This window comes from Prionailurus viverrinus, chromosome E1, assembly GCF_022837055.1.
Source record: "Prionailurus viverrinus isolate Anna chromosome E1, UM_Priviv_1.0, whole genome shotgun sequence".
Taxonomy (NCBI): Eukaryota; Metazoa; Chordata; class Mammalia; order Carnivora; family Felidae; genus Prionailurus; species Prionailurus viverrinus.
The window spans coordinates 33,159,622-33,184,813 of record NC_062574.1 but is presented as its reverse complement, the minus strand read 5'-3'; the positions used below and the strand labels follow the sequence as shown (position 1 = coordinate 33,184,813).

Sequence of the window (25,192 nt, the reverse complement as noted above, 5' to 3'; positions counted from 1 at the left end):
TTTAGTAGCCCTTCAGTTAGAATGATTTTTCTAAAATCTAAATCTTAATACAGATTTAGAAATACAGAACACTTTTGCTTAGAAAGTGGTGTTTCCAATTGCCTTCAACATAAATTTTGAACTTTAGCAGGCATGAAAACTCCTATAAGATGTACCCTTGGTATACTTATTCAGTTCATTGATCAACATGGCCTGCCTTACACCCCATGTGTTCCAGGCATACTGAACCATCCTTGGCTAGTCATTATTCCATCCCTTCTCTTGCCTCTCTACTTTGACCTGTATGTTTCCTGTTTTCTCAGGAATGGCTCTCTACTCCCCAACTTCTATTGCTCTTTGAAGATTCTGCTCATGCATCCTCTCCTCTAGTAACTCCTGTTCCTTCTCTGTGACTTGAGTTTCTGTCAAATACTCTTCTCATAATTTTAACAGTTGTGTTATCTCTTTGTGTCTGGGTTATAGTCTAATGACCCTTGATGTCCTGATGGTCAGCATTGTGACTTGCACATAGGATGACCTGAGGGGGGAAATATTTTACATGAATGAATAAATAAATGAAGCTAAGACTTAGAAATCATAGTTATAATGTCATGAACTGTCTGAAAGAAATATACATTTATTTGAAGTGGTTGAGAATTTAATTATACTTTAAACAGTGAACTCTAGTTCTCTCAACTAGAGAAGTTGAGAGAATGGATCAAGAATTGAGGCATAGAATTGGGTAAGAATTAGTGATTTTAGAAATGAATTGCTTTAAGTGATGGTATTTTACAGTGGAGTTTTCTCCTAGGATGTGAACAAATAGGTATCAAACACCAAAGTAAGCATAACAATTTAGTTTGAAAAGAGGTTAGATGGTTATGACAGTTCTCAGATCCTCATCCACAACAAGCAGATTTAAACGAACTGAGGATTTAAATAAAAAAGACGTTGTAAAGAGGATTTTGGAAAAGGTTGCTGGTGGACACTGAGCTCTCCTACCCATCTCAAGGGAAGGGGTAGATTGTACCTGTCCTTCACCTTGTGCCCAAGAAAGGGGCTTCACCAGGACCACTCAGAGTTAACACACACACACACACACACACACACACACACACACACACACACTGGTCTGGTGTCTGATTCCTGGCTGAGCAATGGGTAGTGTAAGACATAGCCTTATTAGCTATATACAAGAGACATAGAAGTGACTGCACTGAGTCTGTACTCCCAACATAGATCAGGGGAAGAATGCATGACTGTTTCTCATGGACTAGTGATGGGTAAGATAAAGCAGGGGAAGAGTTAGAGGGTTGCTTGGAGGTGCAAATAATCATCAGCAGTGATGAACTGAAGGTATCACCCAATTTTCAGAGGGTAAAAATAGAATAGGTGACCAGACCAACTAGAACAGAGATCAAGGGAACTGCAGGTGGCAACTCATAGATTCCCTGAGAGCACCATGGGAGAAATAGTCAGTTCAGACATCTGCCAGGTCTGGAGAAAAGCCATTGTTCCAGTAAAAACTTTCCTTAACTCTTTTCCTCTCTTTATGCCTCATGTTTCAACCCAAAGAGGTCAGAAACTTTACTTAACAGATGGTGTTGAAGGATAAAACGGTGGTGGGGAAAGAGACCAGAGGCCAGGGGTTGGGGAGATAGCAGTAGCCTTAATTTTTTTAAGATATGTGTTTCCTTTATTTTTTAATATAATTTATTGTCAAATTGGCTAACATACAGTGTGTACAGTATGCTTTTGGTTTTGGGAGTAGATTCCCATGGTTTATCGCTTACATACAACACCCAGTGCTCATCCCAACAAGTGCCCTCCTCAATGCCCATCACCCATTAGAAATATGGAATGCTTCATGAATTTGCATGTTATCCTTGCACAGGGGCCATGCTGACCTTCTCTGTATCGTTCCAATTCTGGTATGTGTGCTGCTGAAGTGAGCATGAGCAGAAGCCTTAATTTTACAGACGTTTGCAATTTTGAACACACAAAGTGGACATTTCCATTCTGAAGTTGAAACAATATTTTATCACTGAAAAATTATTAAGAATGTCGGAGATGTGCCTGAATTTTCTATAGGGGTGGGAGAAGACAAACCCTCACTAAATAAATGGGTAAAAACAATGAAAGGTGACATAAAATGGCTTTGTAATTTCATTCCAAGATTCATGCTTGTTCAACGTGATGATAACATTTTACCTGGAGCTTGGTGAGCATTTGTACTGTGGCAGCTACTGAAAGTCTCTGTGCCAGGGTAAACTATTTAAATAATTTACATGTTAAATCATTTCTATTATATTTTATAGACATTCAAGATTACTCTTGAATTTCCTCCTAGATATCAATGCTCAGGTTCTTCAATTCTTGCCTCTGTCTTCTGAACCTCTGTGGTCAGTCTTAATAAGTGAGAAATTGCACATGTGGTGAGCCTAACTCAGATAAGCTGGAATAGATTTTCATACTCTCCAGTTCTGGCCTCCTGGATAGAATCAATACTATTGACCATAGTGGCTGCGTTGGCCAGACAGCCACTACCCTGAGAAAAGCATCTCATCAGTCTGCTGGTGAAAATTCACAGGAAGACATGGAAACATTTTTCAGAGAGTGAGAATGATGTATTCTGTGCAGGCCAGGTTAGCAAATTCATAGAATTAAGGGCAGTATGCTCTTCATAGTTTTCTCTGTTTTGAGCATTGACATTGATATTAGGGATATTCTTTTTTTTAATTAAAAAACTATTTAAAAAAATTTTTTTTCAACGTTTATTTATTTTTGGGACAGAGAGAGACAGAGTATGAACGGGCGAGGGTCAGAGAGAGAGGGAGACACAGAATCTGAAACAGGCTCCAGGCTCTGAGCCATCAGCCCAGAGCCCGATGCCGGGCTCGAACTCACAGACCGCGAGATCGTGACCTGGCTGAAGTCGGACGCTTAACCGACTGCGCCACCCAGGCGCCCCTAAAAAACTATTTTTAAATTTTTTAATGTTTATTTATTCTTGACAGAGAGAGAGAGAGAGAGAGAGAGAGTGTGTGTGTGTGTGTGTGTGTGTGTGTGTGTGTGTGTGTAGGGGAGGATCAGAGAGAGAGGGAGGCACAGAATGTGAAGCAGGCTCCAGGCTCTGAGCTTTCAGCACAGAGCCCGATGTGGAGCTCAAACTCACTAACCGGGGGATCATGACCTGAGCCAAAGTCAGACACTTAATCGACTTAGCCACCTGGGTGCCCCAATATTAGGGGTATTCTGTATTCAGTTTAGTATAAAATTATTGCTGATTTTCAAAAGAAATGAAGATTACTCTATTTTTAGAGAATTTTTAGTTGTAGCAGTCAGAGTTCAATCTGAAATACAGGCAGTCTGAGTATTCTGGTAAAGAATTTGTTATAGGAATTATATCTTTATATATTGGAGAGGGGAACTAGAGAATTAAGGATTGGAAAGGGGAGTTAAATGCTCAGAGAGAGGTCATGAACCATCCTAGGAGCAAGGGAGTGAGTTAGAGCTTAAAGGGAAATCCAGAGGTTCCGTGTGCCTCAGAAGATGTGCCCTTGGGGCACCTGGGTGGCTCAGTCAGTTGAGCATCCGACTTCAGCTCAGGTCATGACCTCACAGTTCATGAGTTTGAGCCCCGCATCAGGCTCTGTGCTGACAGCTCAGAGCCTGGAGCCTACTTTGGATTCTGTGTCTCCCTCTCTCTCTGCCCCTCCTCTGCTTGTGCTCTGTCTCTCTCTCAAAAATAAATAAATGTTAAAAAAAAAAAAAAAAGAAGATGTGCCTTGTCTGTGGAAGGTCACAGAAACTGTGACCCTCAGCTCTGTGACTTTGCAACAAAGCATCTGGTGGTGGGCCTGGGGTGCTGTTAGTTAGCAAAATCAGCAGGTGGGAATGAGAGCTGGGTGCTAAGCGGGTAAGAGCTTGGACCGGTTGGGATCTCCTGGGAGCTCTGTACCTATCCGCAACATCTCTGACCTCTTAGAATGATGGTTGCTGCTTCTGCCTCCAAAATCTCATAGTACTTGATTTTTGACAAACTCTAACCCAGAATTACATAGAAAAGGAGAGTCTGGAAAACAGTTCTCAGCATAACCAGGTTGACAATAGATCAACCCACCAGTCAACCCCTTGCCCAGCTGGCATACATATACACCTCCTTTACCTATATTAAACTTCCCAATAAGGACAATAGCAAAGTGGGGCTTCTGCCTAACATGATCTAATCATCCCCTTGTAAAATCGTAGACACACTAACATTCCCTCCAAGGGAAAATACATAAACTCTCACTTTAACTGTTTTTGGGGTGATATTTATTCCTCTTCTGGTGAAGTCACACTCCCCCTTGACATCCTGTTACTTAAATGCTTGAGTTATAAGGTTGACTTATGGAATGGGAAAAAGAGAACTGACAAAGCAGGAAAAAACAAAAGAATCAATTAACACCTTTATACAGATATATTCACATCAAAATAAGTATTCATTTATAGCTACTATGGTTTGTTTTTCTTCAGTTGTTTATAAGACCACAGCTGGCGGTTATAGCTTCTTTCTTCTAATACCTGTTTGATACTCCTTTTACCCTCAGCAAGCACTTCAGCTGGTCCTGGTGTTTGAGAAGTGAATAAAGTATGCCAAAACTGGCCGCTGGGGCTACAACAAACTCTGGTCTCTAGCTTAGAGACCCCTACTCTGTGTTCTGCTTCCTTTGTTTGCTGCACACACAAAAACCCCCACAGATATGGAAGCTGACAACTATAAATTACCCTCCCCACTTGCATTTGGCACTCAGATCTTTGGTGAAACGGTCTTCTCTGAGCCCACATGTATTAAATAAATCTCCAATCCATCAATATCTCCGAGTGCCTCTTGGTTTTTCTGCCAGGGTTCCAGCCTGGTTCTGTAACACTGGTTCCTTTCTATCAAGGTGACCAAAACCTTCATTTCTGTATGGGGTTGTTTTAGTTTTCCACTAACTTTGACCACAGGCCATGGAACAACTAAGAGGTGCCCCAGAGGATCTCCTGCATTCCAGACATGCTCCTCTCTGCTCCTATTGTATTGGAAGCAATTTAATTTATCTTTGTCAGAGAACAAATAGGATAAATCACCCAGATGTATAGTAACCATATCTTTACCCATTGTTTCATTTGCTCAGGTAGATCTAAGTGACCACATGGCAGTTTCAACTTTATTTTAATGGCATAATTACTATGTTCCCAGTGGAAACCTTTTTCTCTTGGGAATGAAGATTTGTAAATAAGCAGAGCACAACATTATGAGGTTGGGGAAATTTTTGGCTAGGTGATCACTAGGAGAAATGTGTGTGACTACTCTGGAATCTACCTCTTGAATCCCTGATCTGTGAATGAACGATGGCATTGTATATTGGTTGCAAATAAAGGGTACTTACCATGTCTTTGAGGTGATCAACCCAACCTTTGTAAGGTGTTGCCATCCAACTAGTGCTCTGAGTCTGCAAAAGTGCATTCTACAATTTGGCTACTTCAGGGTGTTAGGGAACATGATGATACCAGTAGACTGTGAGTGTGAGGCTGTTGCTGCACTGGTCAGATTTCTGTTAGAAGCAATGTTATGTGATATCAGCGATATAGTGGATCAGTATAAGAAAAGGAGAAGCAATCATGGACCCTGCAAACTACATCATGATACAGCAATTAGGAGTTGATATAACCGTATAACCATGGGGTAGGACAACAAATGGGACTAGCCTTGCCAGATAAAAGTAAATTGGTTTTGGTGGTTCTATACAAAGCATTCATCAGGACAATGGCTGGATACCAGGTGCCATGGATGTGTTGACCTACTCCATCAGCTGCAACTGCAGTTCTCACTAAATTAAGCTTACAATAATCCTCTGACATTTTTAGAAGATTGCTCTGTCTTCTGTATAGGCTAGATAGGAAGGTGGACTAGGCATGTGGTAGGAATCACCACTCTTTATTTTCTGAGGCCTTGAGGGTGACAGTAATATTTGCAATCTCTCCAAGAATTCAGTATTGCTTTGGCTTATTATTTTGGTAAGTAGGGTCAATTCTAGTGGCTTCCAGGTGACCTCTCCTACAAGAATTGCCCTCGTGTTATGCGTCTGTAAACCAGTGTGGGGACTCTGCAGTTTCTGAGTATGGGTACTAACTTTAAATTTTGGAGCAGAGGAGATAGGCACAGATTGGGTTTGGGGGCCCCCTGTACCCATTATGAGATAGACCTGGGCCAAAACTTCATAAGCACAGGGCCTCCTTAAGCCTGTAATCTGACTGGTAGATCACAGTGACATTTTAGGTCACCAGAAATTAGTGTCAGTTCAAAGATATTGCCCAATAAGTCATCTTGGTAAATGGTCACTGGTCACACTGGAGAAAACCAGGAGAAGGATTTGAGGTATAAATCTTTAGCAGTGCATAGATTCCTTTCTTAAGGGGACCTGGATTCCTCTTTACTCAAGTGACTAGGTCTGTAAACTGGCTCAAGTCTGAGAATTAGTTGGGGGCTGTATTTTGACCATTCAAGACAGATCTCATTTTGATCTAGAAATTTTTTTTTCATTTACATGAGTCAAAACTCTAATTTTTTCTGCCCTTCTATTTTAGTCCCTAGGGCAATATGATAAATTTGTCAACATCAATGATCTTTGTGGCTTCAACCATTCTGATTGCTGCTTTGGCTCTAACCATTCAATGTAAATTGGAACAATCATGCAATTTGTCTTATGTGCAAGTGGCTCCTTTTCACAGGTTGTATTTTGCACCTGGTCTTCTAGGTCCTGGCAGGAATTGGGCCTGGAAGCAATGACAGGTGATGGGAGAAGGTCTTGAGGAAGACCAGCAGTGCCCTATAAGTAACTACCTCAGGAGAATTCAATTCAGGAGGTTCTTCAGACAAAGGAACAGTCTGCTTCTATTGGAAAAGGAAGCTCAGCAGAATTTTCAGGGTATGATGTGCTCAGCTTCATTAGAATCTGCCCATTAAATCCCTCCATCCTTATTTTCAAGATCCTGCCTCTAAATTTAACATAAAAAGCTATGCGGTTGTAGATTCAATCTGCATTGTATTTAAGTCACCCACAGGATTAGACTTTTGGTCTGATTTTCAGAAATCTTGTGCCTGTGGTTACAGGAGACAAGGTTTTCTTTTAGGGCAGTTATAAAAACTTTCTAATTTTGGGGGGCACCTGGGTGGCTTAGTTGGCTAAGCATCTGCCTTTGGCTCAGGTCATGATCTCATGGTTCATGAGTTCGAGTCCCACGTCAGGCTCTGTGCTAACAGCTCAAAGCCTGGAGTCTGCTTAGGATTCTGTGTCTCCCTCTCTTTCTGGCCCTCCCCCATTTGTGCTCTCTCTCTCTCTTTTTCTCTCTCAAAAATAAATAAAAATTAAAAATTTTTAAAAAGTCTATGAATGTATTTGCTCTTCATGGCTACTGTCTTTGAATTTTCAGCAAGGCATCTGAGAGGGTGGGCCTTGGATTTCTTTTGGTGAACAGATATATTATCTGTTAGTATGTAACAAATTATCACAAACTTACAGGTTTAAAACAACACACATTTATTATCTCACAGTTTTCGTGGGTCAGGGTTCAGGACACACGTTGGCCTGGTCGTCTTCTTAGGGTCTCACAAGTCTGCCGCCAAGGTATCCGAGAGGGCTGGGGTCTCATCTGAAGCTTAGGGTCTCTTCCAAGTTCATGTGATTGTTGGCAGAAATCTTTTCTTTGCTGCTGTAGACCTCAGGGAAGCTTTGTTATCAAGGCTGGTAGGAATGAGCCTCTCTGACACTTAACCTTCTTTTAAAAATTCTGATGATTAGGTCAAGCCTACCCCAGATAAGCTTGCTTTTGATTAACTCAAAGTCAACTGATAGGAGCTTAGCTGTGGGAATGATACCCTATTATTTTCAGTTTTCCCCACACTCAAAGGCAGGGTATTACACAAGGAGGGTATACCAGGGAGCAAAAACCTTGGGGCTTCCTTAAAACTCTGCCTACCACAGCTGGGTGGCAGCTGAGAAAATATCTGGGAAGACTGGAACCTGCCAGTACCTCTGTATCTGTCTCTCATTACCTTTAGCCAATGACCAACTTCAAACGGTAATAATCATGCCACTTATCCCTCACCCAAATCATGCAACTTCCTCTGACTGACCCAGAACCTTACAGGAAAGTAAGTTTTGGAAAATGCATTTCCCAGTGCAACCAAGCTGATAAAAAAAATAAATAAAACAATCTAGCACCACCGGGGTGGAGAAAATGGATTAACTTGCACTGAGCAGGGCACACCTACTTCCCAGAGAATCCAGCATGTATAACAAAATATCATCACTGTTTTCGTATGAAGAGGTCTTCTTCCTGTCCTGCTGATAGAGCCAATCCACCTGAGTTGCCTTTTAGTGACACGAAACCAGCCATTTTCTATTTGTTCCAAATACAAAGAATGGTGTTTTCTACTCTTATGACACAGCTAAATCAGAATGGATATCTTTCTACAATGGAATTTTAAAGGAGCCGCATTTTTCTATTTCATGCAATTTAAATGAATATTTGGTGGTAAGAGAAGATGAGATTATTCGCAAAATTGAATATCGGCCTTTGTCTCCATAGTGACTTTCTCCAAGGAACTCAGGTGACTGTATCTCTTATGCTTATTATCATGTATAAGAAAGTGCACGTTACAGCTACATTATCGTTTTATAGTTGGAGAAACAGGATTTTGATTAAATGAAACAACCTATAAAATCAGAACAAATTAGAAAATGCCAACAGATCCAAGGACTTTCAAAGAAATTAATCTAATTTGGAAAAAATAAATTAGCACTTGATTGGAGAGAAATATCAGAAATTGGACATAAGGCAAAAAGCATAGACCAGGACTCAGGAGGTTTTACCATAAATTTCTTGTGGGACCTTCATTAAGTTGCTTCAGATTTCTGTGCCTTATCTCTCTGCTCATCTGAGATTTTTGCATCCCCAGAGCTGAAGACAGTGCCTGATACGTTGTCTGTGCTTCAAGCCTGTTGAATCATTCAATCAATCACCCAATCAATAGCTCAAAAATTCGTGGAAACATTAGAATTAATTTTTGCCCAGCTTTGATACTCTGATTCCGTTACCTCGTATATCTGATTTAATGGTTAGACTTTCATTGATCTCGGTGATTTTCTTTTTCCAGTACTTGAACAGAAGGCAGAGCTTCTCAGCTGGATCTATCAGATCGGTGCTACTTTACATCCTAGAATTCCTTACATTTTGATAGATTGTGTATACTGTGGAAATCCCTAGATACCATATCAATTCTACAATTATTGGGCAAAATGACAAGGTACAGAAGCTCCCACTACTTGCCTTTCTATTCCTACTCTTAGATAGCTATAAAAAGTTATAAAACCATGCCACCTCAGCTCTTCATAGATTGCTCTCTACTGAGTCCTCATGGCTGCTTGATAATCATGTTGTCCTCTTAAGATTCTACTCAACTCCCCTAGAATATATCTTCTGCAGATTCTAGTCCAGTGTCTATGCTCATCTACCACTTTTTTTTTTAATTTTAATTCCAGTGTAGTTAACGGCAGTGTTATGTTAGTTTAAGGTATACAACATAGTGATTCAACAATTCCATGTATTACCCAGTGTTCATCAAGGTAAGTGTACTCTTAATCCCCTTCACCTACTTCACCCATTTCCTCACCCACCTCCCTTCTAATAACCATATGTTTGTTCTCTGTAATTAAGAGTCTGTTTGGGGAGGTTTGTCTCTTTTTTCCCCCCTTTGTTGGTTTGTTTTGTTTCTTAAATTTCACATGAGTGAAGTCATATGCTATTTGTCTTTCTCTGACTGAATTTTTTTGTATAGTGTTATACTCTCTAGATCCACCCATGTTGTTGAAAATGGCAAGATTTCATTCTTTTTTATGGCAAAATAATATTCCATTGTGTGTGTGTGTGTTTCTACCTATCTATTTATCTACCTATATCTGTATATCACTATCTATCTCTCACATCTTTATCCATTCATCTGTCAATGGACACTTGGGTTGCATCCATAATTCGACTGTTGTAAGTAATGCTTCTATAAACAGGGGTTCATATATCCTTTTAAATTAGTGTTTTCATATTCTATAGGTAAATACCCTGTAGTGTGATTACTGGATCATATGGTAGTTCTATTTTTAATTTTTTGAGGAACTTCCATACTATGGTTTCAGGTTTCACATTTAGGTCCTGAATCCATTTTTGGTTTGTTTTTGTGTATGATGTAAGAAGGTGGTCCAGTTACAGTCCTTTGCATGTAGCTGTCCAGTTTTTCTCAGCACCATTTGTTGAAGAGACTATCTTTTCCCCATTGAATATTCTTGCCTCCTCTGTTGAACATTAATTGACCATATAATTGTGGTTTATTTCTGGGATTTCTATTCTATTCCATTGATCTATGTGTCTGTTTTTGTACCAGTACCATACTGTTTTGATTACTACAACTTTGTAGTATAATGCAAAGTCTGGAATTGTGATACCTCCAGCTTTGTTTTTCTTTATCAAGATTGCTTTGGCTATTTGTGGTATTTTGTGGTTACATACAAATTTTAGAAGTATTTGTTCTAGTTCTGTGAAAAATGCTGTTGGTATTTTGATAGGGATTGTATTAAATCTGCAGATTATTTTGGGTAGTATAGATAATTAACAATATTTGTTCTTCCAATCCATGAACATGGATTGTCTTCATTTATGTTGTCTTCAGTTTCTTTCATCAGTGTTTTATAGTTTTCAGAGTATAGGTCTTTCACCTCTTTGGTTAACTTTATTCCTAGGTAGTTTATTATTTTTGGTGCAATTTAAAACGGGATTGTTTTCTTAATTTCTCTTTCTGATGCTTCATTATTGAAATACAACTTATTTCTCTACATTGATTTTGTGTCCTGTGACCTTACTAAATTCATTTATCAGTTCTAGTAGTTTTTTGGTAGTCTTTAGGGTTTCCTACATATAGTATGTTATCTGCAAATAGTAAATCTTTTACTACTTCCTTACCAGTTTGGATGCCTTTTATTCCTTATTCTTGTCTGATTGCTGTGGCCAGGATTTCCAGTACTATGTTGAATAAAAGTGGTGAGAGTGGGCATCCTTGATTTTTTTCTGACTTAAAGGAAAAGCTCTCAGATTTTCACCATTGAGCACATTAGATGTGGGTTTTTCATATAAGGCCTTTATTATGTTGAGGCATGTTCCCTCTAAACCTACTTTGTTGAGGGTTTTTATCATGAATGTATGTTGATTTTTTCACATGTCTTCTTTGCATCTATTGAGATGATCATTAGATTTTTATCTTTTCTCTTACTGATGTGCTGTATCACACTGATTGATTTGCAAATATTGAACCGTCCTTACATCCCAGGAATAAATCCCACTTGATCATGGAGAATGATTTTTTTAATGTATTGTTGGATTTTTTTTTTTGCTAATATTTTGTCGAGGATTTTTGCATCTATGTTCATCAGAGATGTTGGCCTGTAGTTCTCTTTTTCTGTGGTGTTATCTGTTTTGGGTGTTAGGGTAATGCTGGCCTCATATGATGAATTTGGCAGTTTTTCTTCATCTTCTATATTTTGGAATAGTTTCAGAAGAATAGGTACTAACTATTCTTTAAATGTTTGGTAGAATTTATCTGTGAAGCAGTTAGTTCCTGGAGTTTTGTTTTTGGGGAGTTTTAAGATTGCTGATTCAATTTCCTTGCTGGTAATTGGTCTGTTCAAATATTCTATCATCCTGATTCAGTTTTGGGAGGTTCTATATTTCTAGGAATTTATCCATTTCTTCTAGTTTGTCCAACTTGTTGGCATATACTTTTTTCATAATATTCTCTTCAACGTTTATTTATTTTTTGGGACAGAGAGAGACAGAGCATGAACAGGGGAGGGGCAGAGAGAGAGGGAGACACAGAATCAGAAACAGGCTCCAGGCTCTGAGCCATCAGCCCAGAGCCCGACGCGGGGCTCGAACTCACGGACCGTGAGATCGTGACCTGGCTGAAGTCGGACGCTTAACCGACTGTGCCACCCAGGCGCCCCTCATAATATTCTCTTAAAATATTTATAAAATATATTTATTTATTTTGAGAGGGAGAGAGAGAGGAGGGGAGGGGCAGAGAGAAAAGGAGAGAGAGAGAATACCAAGCAGGCTCCACACTGTCAGCGCAGAGCCTCAGGGCTCAAATCCATAAAGTGTGACATCATGACTTGAGCCAAAACCAAGTTGACACTTAAACGATTGAGCCACCCAGGTGCCACTCTCTTAAAATCTTTTAATTCTGTTGTGACAGTTGTTGTTATTTCTCTTCTTTCATTTCTGATTGTGTTTATTTGAGTCCTCTCTTTTGGGACCTCTCTTTTGATGAGTTTTGATGAGTCTGGCTTAAAGGTTTATCAATTTTATTGGTCTTTTTAAGGAACTGGCTCCTGGTTTCATTGATCTGTTCTATTTCTGCTCTATTCTTTATTATTTCCTTCAGTCTACTGGTATTGGGTCTTGTTTATTTTTTTTTCTATCTCTTTTATGGGTAAGGTTAGGTTGCTAGAGATTCTTCTTGTTTCTTGAGGTACACCTGTATTACTATAAACTTCCCTCTTAGAACCACATTTGTCGTTGATTTGGGACCATTGTGGTTTCATTTTCATTAGTCTGCATGCTTTTTTTTAATTTCCTCTGATTTATTGGTTGATGTATTCATTGTTTAGAAGCATGTTTTCTAACCTCCATGTATTTGTGCTCTTTCCAGATTTTTTTTCTTGTGGTTGATTTCTAGTTTCATAGCTTTAAAATAAAAAAAGATGCATGGTATGACTTTGGTCTTTTTGAATTTGTTGAGACATGTTTTGTAGCATAAGATGTGATCTATTCTAGAGAATGTTCCACGTGCATTTGAAAAGAACATGTATTCTTCCATTTTAAGATGGAATATTCTCAAAAATCAGTTAAATCCATTTGGTCCAATGTGTCACCAAAGCCACTGTTTCATTGTTGATTTTTTATTTGAATGAACTGTCCATTGATGTAAATGGAGTGCTAAAGTCCCCTACTATTATTGTATTACTATTGATTCCTCTTTTATGTTTATTATTAACTGCTTTATGTATTTGGGTGCTTTCGTGTTGGGTGCATAAATATTTATCATTGTTATATCTTCTTGTTGGATTGTTCCATTTATGATTATATAGTATCTTTCTTTGTCTCATTATAGTGTTTGTTTTGAAGTCTATTTTGTCTGATATGTGTTGATATCCCAGCTTTCTTTTCCCCTCCATTTGCATGATAAATGCTTTTTTTTTTTTTTTTGAGAGAGAGAATGAGAGTGTATGCTCATGCACGTGATTAGGAGATAGAGGGACAGAGAGACTCTTAAGCAGTCTCTATAACCAGCCTGGAGCCTGACGTGGGCTCTATCTCATGACTGTGAGATCATGACCTAAGCTGAAATCAAGAGTTGGATGCTTAACTGACTGAGCCATTTAGGTGCCCCTCAATCCCTTTACTTTATAGGTGTCATTAGGACTGAAATGAATTTCTTGTAGGCAGCATATAGATGAGTCTTGTTTCTTATCCATTACATCACCCTATGTCTTTTGATTAGAGCATTTAGTCCATTTACATTCAAAGTAATTATTGATAAGTATGTACTTATTGCTATTTTGTTACTTGTTTTATGATTGTTTTTGTAGTTTTTCTTTGTTCCTTTATTCTCTTGCTCCTTTCTCTCATGATAAGTTGGCTTTTTAAATGATATACTTGGATTCTTTTCTCTTTATTTTTTTGCATGTCTATTACTGGTTTTTGATTTGAGGTTACCATTAGGTTTGTATATAACATCTTCTGCATATAGCAGTCTGTGTATAAGCTGATATTCGCTTAAGTTTGAATCCATTCTTTATTCCTCTTCCCCCTGCATGCTTTAGGTAAATAATATCCTCTTATTTTGTGACTCCCTTGACTGATTTTTACAGATACATTTTTACTGCTTTTGTGCTTCCTACTTTCCTTACTTTTGCTTATGGTCTTTCCTTCAAAGAGTTCCCTTTAACAATTATTGTAGGGCTGGTTTAGTGGTTATGAATGCCTTTCACTTATGTTTGTCTGGTAAACTCTACCTCTCCTTGTATTCTGAATGATAGCCTTGCTGTATAGAGTATTTGTGGTTGCAGATTTTTTTCCCCTTAGGCACTGTGAATGTATCATGCCACTCCCTTCTGGTTTTCAAAGTTTCTGCTGAAAATCTCAGTTGACAGCCTTATGGGGTTTCCCTTGTATGTAACTATTTTCTCTTGCTGCTTTTAAAATTATCTCGTTATTACTACTTTTTGCCATTTTAATTACTACATGTCTTGGTGTGGTTCTCCTTGGGTTGATTTTGTTGGGGGATCTCAGGGCCTCCTGAATCCGGGTTTCTGTTTCCTTCCCCGGATTTGGGAAGCTTTCAGATATTATTTCTTGAAATATATTTTCCATCCCCCTTTCTTTTCTTCTGGAATCCCTATAATGTGAATGTTATTAGCTTGGATGGTGTCACTGAGTTCCATAAGTCTATTCTCATTTTGCATATTTTTTTTTTCTCTCACTTGCTCAGCTTGATTGTTTTCCATTACTCTGTCCTCCACGTCACTGATTTGTTTTTCTGCTTCTTCTGGTCTCCTATTTATTCCATCTAGTATAAATTTCATTTATTGTGTTCTTCATCTCTGGTTGGTTCTTTATCTGTTTGTTAGTGGTCTCACTGATGTCTTCTACTCTTTTCTCAACTCCGGTATCTTTATGATTACTTTAAAATTTTTAAAATGTTTATTTATTTTTTCATTAAACAGAATTCTGTTCCCTATCTTATTATTTATTTATTTTTGAGAAAGAAAGAGAGCACACGTGGAGGAGGGCCAGAGAGAGAGGGAGACACAGAATCCAAAGCAGGCTCCAGGGTCTGAGCTGTCAGCACAGAGCCTGATGCAGGGCTTGAACTCATGAACCATGAGACCATGACCTGAATCGAAGTCAGATGCTTAACTGACTGAGCCACCCAGGCACCCCTATGATAATTACTTTAAATTATTCATCAGGCATATTGCTTATCTCTGTTTTGCTTGGGTCTCTTGCTGTGGTTTGGTCCCATTCTTTTACTTGGTATATATTCCTCTGTCTCATTTTGTGTAACTGTTTCTTTGTGTTAGGCAAGTCAGTTATATGTCCTGCTTTTGATAGTGTCCTTATGAAGAAGAGATCCTGTAGTGTCCTGCACTGTAATGTCCCCTGTTTACTGGACCTGGTACTTCAGAAGTGTCTCCTATGTGTGCTGTGTGTATCCTAACATTGTGGCTGAAACTTTTCCTTCAGTTCCATCATCTGCAGTAGCTCTCTTTTCCTGCTATGGGCAGTGTCTGGTCAGTGTTAGTGGGTCAGTGTGTGGCTGCCTCAGGCTTGAGTTGAGTCAGATCAGGTGTCTGGCAAAGTGCAGCAGCACCAAACTGCAGTGTGCTTTCCCTGTGTTGTCCCCTAAGCAGCTTTCATTGGTGGGCTGACATGCAGTCAGACCAGTTGTCTGCTCCAAACCCACTGCTAGGACTAAAAGTCTGACTGGTGTGTGTGGTTTTCTCTCTCCCCAGGGCAGGAACCTCTTTGGAGTGGTGCTGGCCCATGTTGGGGCTGCTTGCATACTGCCAGGCTTGTGGTACTGCTTTGGATGGGCTCCAGACAAAAGTGTAGTTGAGGGGTGGTCCCCCAATGTGTGTGGAGGCAGGACATGCAGTGTTTTCCAGGTTTGTGCACAGCCAGTTCTCTAGAGGATGGGACCTGCAACACAGGGACTGAGGCAGGCCTGGCTGTAGGGGGTGGGGTGGTGGGACAGTGGTGTTAGCAAGTTAGGCAACAAGAATCAGTGCTATGCTGGTTCCTGAGGTGTCTATGTATTTATGCTGGGGTGGGGGTCGGGGGGAAGGGGGAAATGGCTCCTTCCAGCTCCTTTGTTTCTGGAGGAGTCTTCCCATAATCTGTGTCCCTCCAGGACACCTCTGAGATGAATAAACAACTGTTTCTCCCATATGCCCCAGGCATTTTTCAAACTGTTGCTTCTATCCTGTTTCTCTGTGGGCTGTTGTGAATTCTCTTCAAGGGCAGGGACTCAGTTTTCTCTTGCCCACCCAACTCTCCCTGAGTGGAGCCACTAATTTTTTACATTCTGAGTTTTAAGTCCTGCTGGTTTTAAGAACCAAATGTTATGGTGGTTTGTCTTCCCTGCCTGGGGTCCCCAGTGTGAGGGTCTGTTTCTCTCCCCTTTGCATCCTCGGGTCCCTCCCTCCTGTGGATAATCTTGCTGGTCCATTTAGCTCCCCACCACATTTCTATTCTTCCTACCCTCTTTGATGTGGGCTCTTCTCTACATTTAATTGTGGACTTTGTTCTGCCAGTCTTTGAGTTACTTTCTGGGGTATTTACACTGAAGTGAGTGTTACCTAGTTGTATCAGTGGGGCAAGGTAAACTTAGGGTCCTCCTACTCTGCCATCTTCCCAGCAACACTCATCACTCACATGTTACTAAAAGGATCTTCCCTTTTCTCCTTACACTCTTCCCTTATTGTTTTCCTCATCATCCTGCTTAAATTGACTCTAAGATCGTGCTAAAATGTTTTTTCTCAATTTATTTTTTGCTCATCTTACTTTCTCAGCTTCAAATAACACATCAATGCAAATGATGCCAAGATCTGAGTACTAGATACAAATTTATTTCCTAATTTGAATCCTACTTTTCTAGATATGTATAGATATCTTACCTGAATTTTCTTCCGTGTCTTTAAAATCAACAGGTTTTAAATGGAAATGATCAGTTTTTCTTTGGTTCTCCCACTAATGCAAATGGAATCATTGTTCTTTCTATCACTTGGGTTTGAAAACTTGGTGTCATTCTGGACCCTTTTCCATGTCCCTTTATTTCAAAATGTTGTCAAGTTCTGTTACTTCTGGCTTAATCCAGGCTGGTTGTGCTGTAAGGCATTCTGGGACCACTTTATCGTGGAATATGGAAGATAGAAGGAAGGTGGGACTAAATGGAGTCACTGTTGGAGAATCTGACCCAGCTTTACAGAGCTGGCTTCATTGGAAGGAGTCTAAGAGACCATCTCTATGGTCCCTTATTAGGTGATACTATAGGGTGTGATAAACTCAGGCTTATTGAGATCACTCTTGATACTCAGAATGTCTAACTAGAAGATAGCAAAACTCTGAGGGCATAAACAATTCTTGAAGTCAATTACAAAACTGAGGGCACAGTCCTAGAACTCTATTGTTAGGGGACTGGTCCAGCTACACAGTGACCAGGGCTCTGCTAATGCATGTTTATCCTATTAACCTTCCTAAAACAGAGCTTCCATCATGTTAACTGCCTGGTAAAAAATCTTCAGAGGCTTCACATTTTCAACAAAATGGTATCCAAACCTTTCTGTCAAGCTTTTAAAGTTCTCCATCATTTTAGTACCAACATCCCTTTTCTGGCTAACTGTTCACATTCTGCCAATTGAACCTTGGATTACTTCCCAGCACCTACTACAGAAAATAAATAAAAATAATCAAGTATACCAAATGGTGATCATTTAAAGGAAAAATGAAGGAAATTTAGGTGATGGAGAGTGAGGTGGGTTGGAGTATGTACCTTATTTTGGAGAGTGTTTAGGGAAAGCTACTTGAATAAGGTAACATTTAATAAGAGCATGTAGATGCTCTGAGGTGGAAACATGCTTGCTGTGCTCTAGGAGCACATAGGAGGCCACAAGAACTAGAGTGTAGTGAGCGGGATAAAGGTATACTAGCTCATGTAGGGCCTTTTAAACATGGTGACCCTAAGCCTTCCAACACTCCTAATCTATGATTGCCTTCCAAGAGAAATGATGCCCTTTTAGTGCTTGATCATGTCCTGGTTTGGGTAGTTCTTACATTTGTCTAGTGTTCTTTGGTAAATATAGAGATATCATTACCTACTTACAGGGAAAGTTACCAGATTGTATGAAGGGACTCATTACTTCTTTCAACAAATACTTATAGAGAAATTACTATATGTTTATTATTGGTAGATACAAAGGTGATTAAGAATTGGTTACAGCCCTCAAGGAATTTGTAATATATATGACAACCAAAAATATTTTAGTAAGTGTGATGTATTAAAGGTGATGATTGCATGTAAAAGGTATAAAAATAATACAGGGTGGTTGACTCTTCTGGAGGTTTGGGCATATTCTGTTAAAGGCTTCATGCAGGCGATTACATGTCTATGGAACTTTACAGGATAAATGCGAGTTTCACAGTCAAAGGATGGGAGAAGATCCAGGCAGAGAACATCACAAATACAGAGTCAAATGATAAGAAATAGTCTGTTTTATTTAAGGACAAATGGGTGAGTGATATTTTAAGAAACTCGGATGGAGGAAAGCTGAGTTCTAAGAAATGAAGCAGGAGAAAGAGGTAGGGGCCAGAATTTAAAGGTTTGTTTTTGTCACTCCAAGGAATTTGGACTTTAGTCGATAGAGAGCTGCAGGAGGGTGTCCTGGTCATTAGAAGAGTGATAAGATCCGATTTATATTTTTAGAATTATTCCAAGGCTATCTTAAATGGATTTCATGGGTGAAGACAGTGAAATGAGTTAGAAAGTCACTGTAATAATTCAGAAGAGAAATATATATGAAAGACACATCTGAGTGTACAATGCCTGATATATAGTAGGTGCATAATAAGTGATGGCTTCTTTTCTCATTTGACAATTCTCTGGGTTAGTGATGGAAGATGTGATGATCACCATTTTACAACTTGGGGAATTGAGTTGCTGGTTCAAGTGACTTTCCCTAGGGGATTTAGATTATAAACGGCAGGCTAGAGCTACCACTTTTGTGTTTTTCTTTCAGATTCAGCACTCTATCAATACCTAAGAGCTTTGAGGAGACAAATGAAAATAGCAAGTTTTTAGATAAATAGAATATACATTTTGTGTATATGGCCTTCAAGTGTCCAAGTATGAATCAGATCCTTCCTTAACCAAGTCCCATCTCTACAGTACATCTATTCCACAAATACTTATGGAGAGTTTATTATAAGCAGTAACTGTGGACACAGTGAAGAAAGAAATAAAGATCTTGCTCTAAGTGAGCTTAAATTCTTCTGGGTCAGTGAGATAGTCAACAGGAAAGTGAAAAAATGGATCTTATGTTTATAAGCAATGGTTAAATAAAGGTATGTGGCAGATTGATAGATTAGGGGACAGAAAATAACGGGAGTTCTCTATTAGAGTAAGTGATCAGGAAAGACTTCTTTGAGGAAATGATATTTGGGTTTATACAAAAAAACAAGATTTGTGAATTCTACAGGAAAAGATAATTTCAAGGAGGCAGAAGGACCATCAAAGATAAAGACCCCCAAACAAACTATATTGTATAGTTTAATTAGAGATCATCAGAGGGCCAATGTGGATGGCAGTGAAATAATATGATTGAAAAAGAAGATGGAAAGGGGTGCAGGAAAAGGGTGCAGCTTAGTTTTTTTATTTTTTCTTTTTCCTGAGAGGCAGTAAATAGTGATAACATCTACTGAAAAGGTATGGATGAAACTTTGGGGTAAAATCAGAACATGATAAGGTTGAAAAACCTCCTGAAAACCCAAGTAGAGATCCTGGGCCACTTGATATCACTAGAGAGCTCAGGAACAGAGGACAATTACAGAAATAGAAATAGAAATAAAGGAGGCATCAATACACAAAAGTTTTCCATAGCTACAGAATTAGAGAAGATCATCTAGGGAGGGAGTCTATGTAGAAAAAATAGGGGAAAAGACTAGATTTTACAACATTTATATTCAGGGAAGAGGAGGAGTTCCTGGCAATGAAAACTGAGAAGCAGCTGATGAGGAAGAAGAAACACCAGAATAAAGTGTTTTCCCAGCAGACCAGTGACAAAAGCATTTTAAGAAAGAGGAAATAATCAAATATGTCAGATGCTCCCAAGATGCAAATAAAAGGATGACTGAGCATTGACCAATGGGCTTGGGGAAATAGAAGATATCAGTGACCTTGACAAATGGGGGGTTGGCAGAGTGATGGGGATGGAGGCCAAATAGAAGTGGGTTAAAATAAAAAGGAAAGTCCACAAGTGCACACTGATAACTCATACCCTGTCGGGGAGTTTGGGAAATTGGATAGTAGTTAGAGGAAGTAAGAGGGCACTTAGGGGGATTTTAAAATGAGAGATATTACAGACTGTGTGATAATGAGAATGGCCCAGTAGGGAGGGGAAATTACACTTGCAGGGAGTATGGGCAGGGTAAATCTTTTCAGATGAATTTATGTTGGCACAGCTAGGTTGATTTGTAAGCAGTCATGCTGAGAAGAAAACCGGAATTAGCTAATATTCATTGTATACATATATGTGGAGGCCTTCCATGAAGCTTTTCCCCATATAACACATACAACTCTATGGTGTAGGTACTATCAGTTCTTCTAATTTACAGGTGAGGAAAATGTGTCTTAGTGTTCCAATGACTTGTCCCAAGGTCACACCATTAGTGATGGAATCTCATTTCAGACCTGGGTCCACCGGCCTGTGCACTTAATTCCTGTACTGTAATGTAAGAGAAAAAAGCCAGGGCTTCTGTCCAGATCGATGAGGAATAGCTCTAGATAATCAAGGACAATGATATATTTCTTCTCAGTGCTGCCTGGAATGTTTATCAAAATTACCAGGTGTTTCAGTAATAGATTGACATCTCAGAGTTTTGGTTACTCATTCCAGAGTTGCAGGATGTGGGTTATTCCTGTAATCTGTGCCCAGAAATTCAGCCTACAAGTCACTATTTCACAGAAATTGTCCTGAGGATAGTTTCCTTGAGTATGTACCATGCAATATGCTTTTTACCATTTTGCCTGTAGTTCCTCAACTGAATTACTACAACAACTCCACAACTTTTTATTGATCTACATTGAATGAAACACTGTGCTAGTTGTTGGGCATATATAGATGAACAAGATAAAGTTTCTGTCCCCAAATGTTCAAAGTAAGAGATTCAAGGTGAATGCTGCCATATCTAGGTTATTTCTGTCAATAGAATTGAATTGGGTTCTGTTGGGTCTTCACATCATTTATGCCCTGAACAAAACTATACCAAAAGCCTTGCATTTGGGGAACATAGAGAAGGGAGGTAGACAGTGAGAGAAAACATTTTTTTTTTTCAAAGAGAAGGATGATTGAATGCTTAATTGATTTCCCACCACACTCAAAAAAGAATTTGAGTAGGTTTGCAAAGATACAGAACACAGAGTTCATATGATTAAGGGCAGAAATTAGGGACAAGAAAAATAAGATGACTTCAGAATAGGGGCTGAATACCTCTCAAAAGTTGTGAAGATTTGGCCAAAGGTAGGGAAACAATTCATATACAAATACAGAGCAGATGCTCTGTAATTGGATAGAAATGGAATAATTATGTTAATCTGTCTTTTTTAAATCTTAAAAGGCTTTTAATTCTTTGTGTAAATTTAAATTTAAAATATATTCATATTACTTGGCCCTTGCTTCAATTTCTCCTTTCAGGACAAAACTATCCTCTGGTGTCACCTTCACTCAGCATAGATTTTTCTCATGAGGATCATATCAGCATGAGGTCTTCCTCTTCCGCCATTCACATGTGCCCACCTGGCTATTGGGCAGATGTTCTCCTGTAGGGTACACAAATCTTCCAACATTAAGTTTTAATTGCATCCCCATAATTGTTGTTTAAATGTTGGCATTCATTTTATGAGCTGATTTTGCTATGCTAATCAGTGCTCCATTCAATCCAGAACAAACAAATAAACAATAACAACAACAAGAAAAACAGAACTCCTATATATATAGCTGGTGACTCAAATAGCACCACAAATCACGACCGTGACTAATGGCTTGATGTCTATCACAGGACAAACACAGACACCCCCCTCACACAGCTTTCATCCCCATAAACAAAATCTAGTCTGATTTGTTTTAGAATAAATTTGATTTGAGAAGGCACTGAGGCTCTATCAATAAGCAAGAAACAAAATACAGTTTCCTTCCAATGGAATGGAGGTTACACTTTGAGGAGATTGCTTTTCTTCTTCTTAAGGGAATTGGGAGAAGCAAGCTGGAAAGTCCTTCCCCAATGGCAAACATAGGGGCCAGTTGTTCAGAACCTCAGATGCTTGTCTTCAAACCCTTTGGGCAATAAGAGAAAAGTTTCAACTTGTCAAGAATGTGATCAATCAAATGGGTTTGAGATTTGGAGTCCAAGGGCTTGGCTTTGGTGTGAATTTGGCAAGGACATGGATATAACCAAAACCATTATGTGACTCTGGGCAGCCCCATGTCTTTTATCAAGATTTTGTTCTCAGATGCTTTCTATAGCAGAAAGTGATAATAAATAATTGAAACTCTATAGGTCGTTGTAAGAATTAAATGAGTAAATATATGGGCACCTGGTGGCTCAGTCAGTTGAGTGCCTGACTCTTGATTTTGGCTCAGGTCAGGTCATGATCCCAGGGCCATGGGATGGAGCCCTGTGTCCGACTCCACACTAAGCGTGGGGCCTGCTTACGATTCTCTCTCTCCCTCTCCCCAACCGGTGCACTCTCTCTCTTAAAAAGAAATTTAAAAAGCCATCCTTTAAAATCAATGCAAAAATATACTTGAGTGTTTTATAGATGATTGAGTTACAAAACATTGTGTCTTAAAATGTGTTTTTATACATAGTTGATACATAACATAGCTTTTGCCAAGCCTCCTAGACTTTTTTGAAAGTCCTATTCCAATTTTAGACATAGAAAGAAGTGGGGATTTGAATTCTGTGGTTTAGAATAAATAGATGTTTCCACTGCTATGACTCCAGATTTAATATTCAAGAAATTATATATTTGCTATGGTCTTAAAGTTAGAGAAATTTGATCAGTGTTAAACACCAATCCCCAAAATAGTTTTCAAGCCATTTTCTTGTCTGGTTGACAGGGACCCAATTTTTCATGAGGGCTTTCAGTTTCAGGTCCTCTGATTAAAGTCCTGGTCCTGCAACACCCAAGTACATCACTGGAATTTAGCACCCAAGTTCATTATTGGAATTTAGCATCAATCCGATAATGACTCAGAGAACTATCAGATACATTCCTGATTGCCTTGGGGTGGATTACAATTTGTCATCTTGATAGAAGGCAGGAATAAGGGATAGAACTTTATTTACAAATGTTGTGCATATTGTCAAGATTGCTGCCCTGATTTCGAAACAGCTGTTAAGTTCTGGTCTTCAGCTGCCAAAGAGTGGCAATTCTTCCTTAGTGTGGTGGGCTTGTGCAGAGTAATTTCCCCACCTTGATTTCCAATTCCATATGGTCTGCTTCCTGAGGGTGTTTCAACAGTTGTTGACATCTGTCCTCCTCAGTATATGGTTTTGTCCCTTTCAGGGCAATTAAGGCAAGCTCAGCCATGGCATATGCTTAGTCCTCCACAGTGAAATATCAGTAATATAAACTCTGGGGGAGGAAGAGGAGAATCAAGAAGACCAGCTAGGGGTGATTGCAGTTTCGCAAAAATCTCAAATTTTAGTGTATGGAAGAATTATAAAGAAACCTGTTAAAATGCAGATTTTAATGGTATGAGGTTCAAGATTCTTCATTTCTGTGAGCTCCCAAGCAGTAGGGACACTATTGGTTCATGGAACATCTTTGAACAGGAAGGGTCTATGGTGGGTCCATACCTAATTGCTGCTTCTATTTTCTCTCCTGTGACTTGACACTTCAGTGCAGTGGTTCTCTGCCTGGGCTGCATGTGAGTTCCAACTAGAGAGTATTTAAATACTGATGTCTGACTCCACATCCAAGAAATTCTGATTTAACTATTCTGGTGGAAGGACCAGAAATATTTTCAATTTTTTTCAATGTTTTCTTATTTATTTTAGAGAGAGAGAGTGAGCATGAGCAGGGGAGGGGCAGAGAGAAAGGGAGACACAGAATCTGAAGCAGGCTCCAGACTCTGAGCTGTCAGCATAGAGCCCAACCCGGTGCTCAAACTCACAAACTGTGAGATCATGACCTGAGCTGAAGTTGGATGCTTAACTGGCTGAGCCCCACCGAGGCGCCTCCTTTAAAAAATTTTTTTAATGTTTTATTATTTATTTTTGAGAGAGAGCGAGCATGAGCACGGGAGGGGGGCCATAAATATTTTTAAAAATCTCTCCAGGTAAGTCTAGTGCATGGTCCAGACTGAGAAGTACGGCTTTGGATTATTTGGCTTGATCCCAGCTTCATACTGTGACACTGCTTTCAGGTCTCTCTTGGCCCCATGCTTCACAGCCTGTAGACCTGTTACCCCATTCAGTTGATCCCCGGATCTGAGAACTATGCTGTTGTCCTGACTTGTCCAGCAGAAAAACCACAATAGAAGGTCACTCTCTCTTCATTTGGTGTCCTCCATTCTTGATGCTCCCACAACATCGTTATTTTATTTTACCACAATTTGTTTATATGCCCACATCTCTGCCATTCAGCTACTCAAGGATGATGACTGTATCACTTCCATCTTTATTTTACCAAGCCCTAGTATAGCATACACAATTTGTACAGATGTACAGAATAAATGAATCAATGTAGTGTGCTTAGTGGGCTTCTGGAAGATCTCCTTAAAATTCTCCAATGAGGGGTTCAAGTATGGAATGTGGAGGTTATACATAGCTGCCTCCACTTCCCAAATGTGGGCAAGAAAATCCTGATTGAAAAGAACACAGACTAAAATAAACATCAGTTAATAACCTAACTTCTTATTTATTCACATAGAATTGTCTTACTAAAAATTTCAGGATAATATTACTCCCATCATAATTTCTAATACCTTTTTATAGAGTTTATTACTTCTTTTCAAAAGTAAACATATGAGTGTATGTATGTATGTGTGTGTGTTAAAGTGTGTGAATGTATATATGTAAAATTGTGTGTGTGTGTGTGTGTGTGTGTGTGTAGCACGTGTTATTATAACTTCTCATTTTACTGATGAGGTGACCCCTGGCTTGGAGAGTTTCTATAGTTTGGCTTAAATCACTTAGCTGGTAAGTGGCAATGCCGGGATTTAAGCCAAGTACTCTGAGTCCAGAAATCGCTCCCATAAAAACCACCCCATACTAGTGCCTACCTTCCACAGATGGC

General features: G+C 39.3%; 1 non-coding gene across 1 annotated transcript; it reads right to left on the bottom strand.

Moving 5' to 3' along the window:
• Positions 1 to 1,828: 1,828 nt before the first annotated feature.
• LOC125152297 (U6 spliceosomal RNA) lies at positions 1,829 to 1,935 on the bottom strand. Its single transcript, XR_007147146.1, has one exon. It is a non-coding gene; the product is annotated as a U6 spliceosomal RNA (small nuclear RNA).
• Positions 1,936 to 25,192: the final 23,257 nt, after the last annotated feature.